The sequence below is a fragment of the Gnatocerus cornutus genome, chromosome 7 (genome assembly GCF_029298725.1).
Source record: "Gnatocerus cornutus isolate USDA-ARS CGAHR chromosome 7, icGnaCorn1.1, whole genome shotgun sequence".
NCBI classification, from domain to species: domain Eukaryota; kingdom Metazoa; phylum Arthropoda; class Insecta; order Coleoptera; family Tenebrionidae; genus Gnatocerus; species Gnatocerus cornutus.
Window position 1 is genome coordinate 8901769 of NC_142239.1, and position 7072 is coordinate 8908840.

The 7072-nt window shown below is 35.6% G+C and overlaps 2 long non-coding RNA genes across 2 annotated transcripts; both read left to right on the forward strand.

Annotated features, from left to right (window-relative positions):
* Window positions 1-1339: 1339 nt before the first annotated feature.
* Window positions 1340-2029, forward strand: LOC148170731 (uncharacterized). Its single transcript, XR_015770462.1, has 2 exons — window positions 1340-1603; window positions 1656-2029. It is a non-coding gene; the product is annotated as an uncharacterized LOC148170731 (long non-coding RNA).
* Window positions 2030-5464: 3435 nt separating this feature from the next.
* On the forward strand, window positions 5465-6348 carry LOC148170732 (uncharacterized). The gene is made up of 2 exons (XR_015770483.1): window positions 5465-5940; window positions 5993-6348. It is a non-coding gene; the product is annotated as an uncharacterized LOC148170732 (long non-coding RNA).
* Window positions 6349-7072: the final 724 nt, after the last annotated feature.

Consider the following 7072-nt stretch of genomic DNA (forward strand, 5'->3'; position numbering starts at 1 on the left):
ATTTTGGTAAAAATTGCAAAAGAGTTTTTTTGATTTTTGGTAAAATCAAGGAGGTTCTAAATTTGACAGTTCTCATCGACGCGAGTGTAAAGTTTGTTCGAGAAAATTGCCTTTTATTTGAAGAAATTGGGGCTCTGGGGGCCCACTATCGCTGTCTACGTTGACGCCAGAAAGCCCCTCATCAGTTGTGAGTGTTTGATTCATCGAAATCATCGAGACAAGTGAATTTTGAGCGAATGACGATCCCACCGTGCTCGAGCAAAAAATGCGTTCAAATCTGTGGATTAAAGGTAAATTCGAGTTCTTTCTAATGAAAAACATCATCAAGGCCCCTTTTTAGATGGTTTAGAGCAGATCTAGTGCGTGAAAAATAAATAATTTTTTTCATGGTCATGATGAAGCAAGAGGTCGCGCTGAATTAATTCAATCTGCGCTCGGACTTTTGTGCATTATTTGTTTTGGGACTTCTGGAGCTTTTCAAAGTACACAAGTGGTATTGGTGGAAAGAGGAAAAAATTACAAAACGATCGATGCCCATCAATCGGGTACGAGACCCAGCATTTTGGTAAAAAATGCGAAAATGTTTTGAAAAGTTTCATCAAAATCAAGGAGGTTCTAAATTTGACAGTTCTCATCGTCGACGCGAGAGTGACGTTTCTTTCAGAAAATTTGATTTATTTCCAAGAAAATGGGGCTCTGAGGGCTCACTGTGGCTGCGTGCGTCTACGAGAGAAAGCCCCCTTCGTCTGGGAGTGTTTGATTCATCGAGACAAGTGAATTTTGAGACAACGATGATCCTACCGTAACTGAGCAAAAAATGCGTTCAAGTCTATGGATTAGAGGTAAATTCGAGTTATTTCTAATGAACAACATCATCAAGGCCCATTTTTAGATGGTTTAGAACAGATGCAGTGCGTGAAAAAGAAATAATTTTTTTCATGGTCATGATGAAGCGAGAGGTCGCCCTGAATTAATTCAATCTGCGCTCGGACTTTTGTGCATTATTTGTTTTGGGACTTCTGGAGTTTTTCAAGATACAAGAATGGTATAGGAGAATGCAGAGAAAAATTACCAAGCCATCGATGCCCGTCAATGTGGTGCGAGACCCAGCATTTCGGTAAGAAATGAGAAAATATTTTGAAAAATTTCATCAAAATCAAGGAGGTTCTAAATTTGACAGTTCCCATCGTCGACGCGCCAGTGACGTTTGCTCGAGAAAATTGGATTTATTTGGAGGAAAATGGGGCTTTGGAAGACCACCATTGCTGTTTACGCCGACGGCAGAAAGCCCCCCTTCAATTGTGAATGTTTGATTCATGGAGAAAGATTATTAAAAAACTACAAAATCCCCTCTGAAGTTAGCTTGAGTAAGTTGGTAACTCTGTTAAATAAATCGATATCGATCGAAGTTTCGTTGGATTTGTGTGCCGACTGCTTTTTAAGCATTTCAAGAAGACAACCGGTGAGTCCCCTATTAAATTCTTTTACTGGCAGTCATGGAAAGTCCAAAAAGTGAGGTTATGTCATGATAGCTACAAGAATGCAGAGTTAACTACAGAGTAAACAAGGGGGCCCTTTTGCATGAGACTGTCTTATATCCAAGGTATTTATTAGCACTCAAGTTCCATGCAAATAGTAACGACGCCATTTTGTAGAAAATTGAAAAAACGACACGAGCTTCTATAAAGAAATCAACATTGGAGGTGATACAAGTGTACGGTGCAACCATCGGACAGTTTCTTAGAGGAGCGTCAAGGACTTTCTTATGCAGTAAAAGAAAATTAAGGCCGAAGGCCCCATTGAGGAGCCCCTATAAAAACTGGAATGACAAAACGAGGAATTGAAGCTATGGAAGTGGCAGGTTTTTAAGTTCTTCAATGTTTCAAGCTGTCTTAAGGTACCATTCAAATTGTTTCATTGTTGGAAAGATGGGGGTTGCCTTACAAACTCACTTTTCTGTTTAATTAATGACTTCAGGCAGCCCCCATCTCTGCTTACTGGGATTAAATATATTTTAGATAATAGGAAAGTCGTTTCTTTATAATTCGAATTTCTCCATCTCTCCATGTCAACTTTCAACTGTCATTATTTCGTCGAAAAACGAGATTAGGTAAACTCGGACATAGGGGAAGGTAGGACAAATTGAATTTACAGATAAAAAACATAGATTAGACTTTCTGCTTTTCATTTTTTTCTATTCATTACTGTTATGAACTGATTGATTAAAAGTTCAATTTGAATTTTGCTAGGGGAAAGTGGGAGAAATTAGAAATTCCAATAGGATTAAAAACGGGACCAAATAAATTGTTTTTCTTATGAATTATAAATCAAGAAATTTTGAATATGAGATTAATTTTATAAATAATAGGGAAGAGTAGAGCATTTACGACAAATTTAAAAATTAGGTATGGAAAGTTGGGTCAACATGAAAAGTCCAAAATTAATGCATTTTTTTCAACAAAAACCCGTATTTCTAGCAAAACATCAAAAAACAACATTGAATTTGACTTTTTACCCTGATTTTTAATCCTAAGTTCTAACTCAGATTTTCCCAAATCATCAATTTTTTTAGGAAAATGAGTCGATTTTCAAGTTTTGTCGTTGAAGTTTGTTGAGTCTGGAAAAACAGCTCATTGAAGTCGGTTCAAAAACACAAAAAATTGAGAAAATGACTCATTTTAGGCTCATTTTATCTACTGAAACATCAATTTTTTATGGAAACTACCCCCTTTTTTATAGTCTTTTTAAAAATGTGAGCCAGATTTTTATGCTAAAAATAAGGAAAACTACTCTGATTTCTACGATTTCTTAAAAATGTGAGCCAGACGTAACAACTGAATCTGTGGTTTTTGTTGACAAAAAATGCATAGAACATACGAAAATGACTAACTAAGAAAACTAGGTAGTAGGCACCTCCAGAACACATTTTAGAAAAGCAAATTTTTCAAGGATTTATTAAATTTAATGAATAAATTATAAGTAGGTACCTACATTATTTTATTAATTTATATTACATGTAATAATTATAATAATGAATGACTAATTTATCCATTCAATCCATTTGATGGTCTATTGGGTTGGTCGATGTCTGAATCACTTGAGCTTTCCCTAGAATTGCAAAAATAAAACAACATAAAATGAAAAGTACTGTTAAACCATTCTTACAAAGGGTCCAGATCTCCCAACGCTCTAATAAAATTAGTTCTTTCATCTATACTTGTAAATTGAATGGTAATTTTCAAATAATCGGTCATCCTCAATTTAATTTTGTTATTTTCTGTTATCACTAACTCTTGTCTTGGAAGCCCAAAATCCCGGATGTTAAGTACGCGATCACCTGGTTGTATCGTGATTTTTCTTGTATTTGCGGTTACTATTTTTTCCACAAAGTCCTCCCCCGCAAAAACTTTGGCACTTGTGGTAAATGGCATGGTTAAGTGTCTGTGTTTAAGACCCAACTGAAATAATCTCAGTTCTTCTATGCGTGAATTTTTTACCCCAAAACGTTTTTGCTCCATTGTGCTATCGTAAATGATAAGCAAATACAGAAAAGAGGTGATTTAAAAGAAGGCTAATAAATAATAATTTCAATTAATTTAGGATAAAATTTTATCTAATGTTATTACTTACCTCAAATTCATAAAAATAAACAACAGAAAAATGCAATTAATAGAATAAATTCAACTGTTATGAAATTGAGTCTTTGATAATTGACTTTTCGTTTATTATTAATTTAAAATACAAACAGTACAAATACGAACAGTTCTCAGTATGTTGATGAACGAGCCTAAACACGGTTGTGAAACAAAGAAAAATGAATAAGAAAATTATAATAATGTTTGTAATAGATAACCAGTGTTGACTTAAAGAAAATGAAATGATGAATTTCTTAATCTATCTTAAATACTTATACTTGTTTGGAAGAACAAATTAAAATAAGATAGAAAGAAATGTACCTATATACAGGGTGTCCCAGAACTCACGCCTAGCCGAAAAAGGGCGGATGCCGACAGCAATCAGGACGCCAAAAATGCAATTTGTTTTGTCCTGATGTGCATTAAAATTGAGAAATTGCTTAACGAAACTGACCAATCCCAGACGCTCAAGCACAAATAATATTAACGTTGCTAGGTTTCATAATTAAATCCTAAAAAGGAAAATTGATTTGGTCCACTACATTTTTATAACTGACAATTAATGTCAATTTGACAGATCAAAACCACACAATGACGATTCTAAAAAGAACCCTTTTATTACAACAAGAAACAGAACAAGACACATGATGTAATAGTTAAATCAAATGTTTGAACAAACCACCATTATTTTGGACACACAGATGAGCTCTTCTAACCAAACTTTGACACGGTACGGGTGCCGGTGATCTGTCGCGAGAATTTTTTGTACAGAAGGTTTTCCGATTTCTAACTGGCGTGCCACAGTTGAGATACTTTGCGTGGAGTGTTCGTTCATTAACCGCTTCCAAAACGGCTTCTTCATTTTCAACAGTTCTGGCCTGTCTTGGTGCTCCACCAACTTCGCGCCGATCTGTTAATAACTGATCAGTGTGTCCAGCTCGAGAAACAACACTAAGAATCGTTTTGTTGTCCGGATAATAATCACCACCTGGAAAACGTCCTCGGTACGTTCTTGCTGCTAATACTAATTTCGATAGCACTCTTCAAAAATAAGACGCATTTCGAGACATTCTGCCGCCGAGTACTCCTGAGCAGTTTTAGGATATTTGTTACCACCAAACATCAACTAGGAAACCAGCAAGCAAGGGAAACCAAAAGAAACGCCGTTTCACACTCCACTTGGATTTTCACTGTGTCACTTGTCCTCCAGGTGTGTCTCTTGTCATTCAACGCTCGTCAACCAGTAGTCTTCAACCCTCTAGTCAATTTCTAAAGTACGCTGAGCCGTTTCTGCACACTAAGTTCAATATGAGTTAGATTTATTGAAGCCTGTCATTCTAACGTCAGTGAAATTTATAGTGGACCAGATTGTTCATACAAAATTCAAAGGAGAAAATTTAAACTGGTTTCTTAGCAACACGCCAGTGTATCCTCCAGACCATCTCCACGCAGCCTTGTGATTGGTCAACTTTGTCATGTCTTTTCTCAGTTTCTGTTGGAGCTGGAACTTTTTTTTCAGCAATTTACACATTCACATCTTTTCCCGATATCCCCGGTTTTCGGCTAGGCATGAGTTCTGGGACACCCTGTATATTAATGTATTATTAATGTTTGATGATGATATCAAATGGGAATGATTAACAAACCGATTTTTGGCTTAGCAACCAATTATTGACACACTAGAAACTCGATTTTGTCTTTTACACGCGAAACACTAAATATTTCAAGTAAAAGAGCAAAAATAACAGGAGAATGCAGAGAAAAATTACCAAGCCATCGATGCCCGTCAATGTGGTGCGAGACCCAGCATTTCGGTAAGAAATGAGAAAATATTTTGAAAAATTTCATCAAAATCAAGGAGGTTCTAAATTTGACAGTTCCCATCGTCGACGCGCCAGTGACGTTTGCTCGAGAAAATTGGATTTATTTGGAGGAAAATGGCGCTTTGGAAGACCACCATTGCTGTTTACGCCGACGGCAGAAAGCCCCCCTTCAATTGTGAATGTTTGATTCATGGAGAAAGATTATTAAAAACTACAAAATCCCCTCTGAAGTTAGCCTGAGTAAGTTGGTAACTCTGTTAAATAAATCGATATCGATCGAAGTTTCGTTGGATTTGTGTGCCGACTGCTTTTCAAGCATTTCAAGAAGACAACCGATAAGTTCCCCATTAAATTCTTTCACTGGCAGTCATGGAGAATCAACAAAAAGTGAGGTTATGTCATGATAGCTACAAGAATGCAGAAACAAGACTCTGAAGACTAAACAAGGGGGCCCTTTTGCATGAGACTGTCTTATATCCAAGGTATTTATTATCACTCAAGTTCCATGCGTATAGTAACGACGCCATTTTGTAGAAAATTGAAAGAACAACACGAGCTTCTATAAAGAAATCAACATTGGAAGTGCAACCATCGGGCAGTTTCTTAGAGGAGCGTCGAGAACTTTCTTATGCAGTGCAAGAAAATTAAGGCCAAGGGTCCAATTGAGGAGCCCCAATAAAAACTGGAATGTCAAAACGAGGAACTGGAGCTATGGAAGTGGCAGGTTTAAGTTCTTCAATGTTTCAAGTTGTCTTAAGGTACTATCCAAATTGTTTCATTATTAGAAAGATGGGGGTTGTCTTACAAACTCACTTTTTTGTTTAATAATAACTTAAGACAGTCCCCATCTCTGCCTACTGGGATTAAATGTATTTTAGAAAATAGGAAAACCGTTTCTTTTTAATTCGAATTTCCCATCTCTCCATGTTAACTTTCAACTGTCATCATTTCGTCGGTACACGAGTGTAGGTAAACTCAGATATAGGGGAAGGTAGGACAAATTGGATTTACAGATAAATGACATCGGTTAGACCTTCTTTTTTTCTTTACATTATTGTTATGTATTGGTTGATTCACAGTTAAAGTCCAATTTGAATTTTGCTAGGGGAGGACTGCATTCTCCAAAATATAAAAAACGGTACGAATTAACAATTTTTCCATTTTAAATTATAAATTAAGAAAAATTGAACATGAGACCAATTTAATAAATAGCAGGGGAAAGTAAGACATTTACGATAAATTAAAAAAATAGGTATGGAAAGGTGGGTAAATAAAAATAGAAAATTTAAAATTAATGACGTGGAAACAAAAATTCGAAAATTTTTTTTATTTTACTTCAAAGCAAATAGGAAAAAGTAGGGCAATTTCGGTAAATTGAAAAATTAGGTATGGAAAGGTGGATAAAAGTGAAAACTCTAAAATTAAAGACATGCAGGAATATAATTTAAAAGCGTTTTTCCTTTTATTTTAAAACAATAGTAGGGGAAGGTGGACAAAAATGAAAACTCCAAAATTAAAGACATGTAGGAATAAAAATTCAAAACTTTTTTCTTTGCCTTTGAAACAATAGTCAGGGAAAGTCGGGCATTTTTGGCAAATTTAAATGTTAGGTAT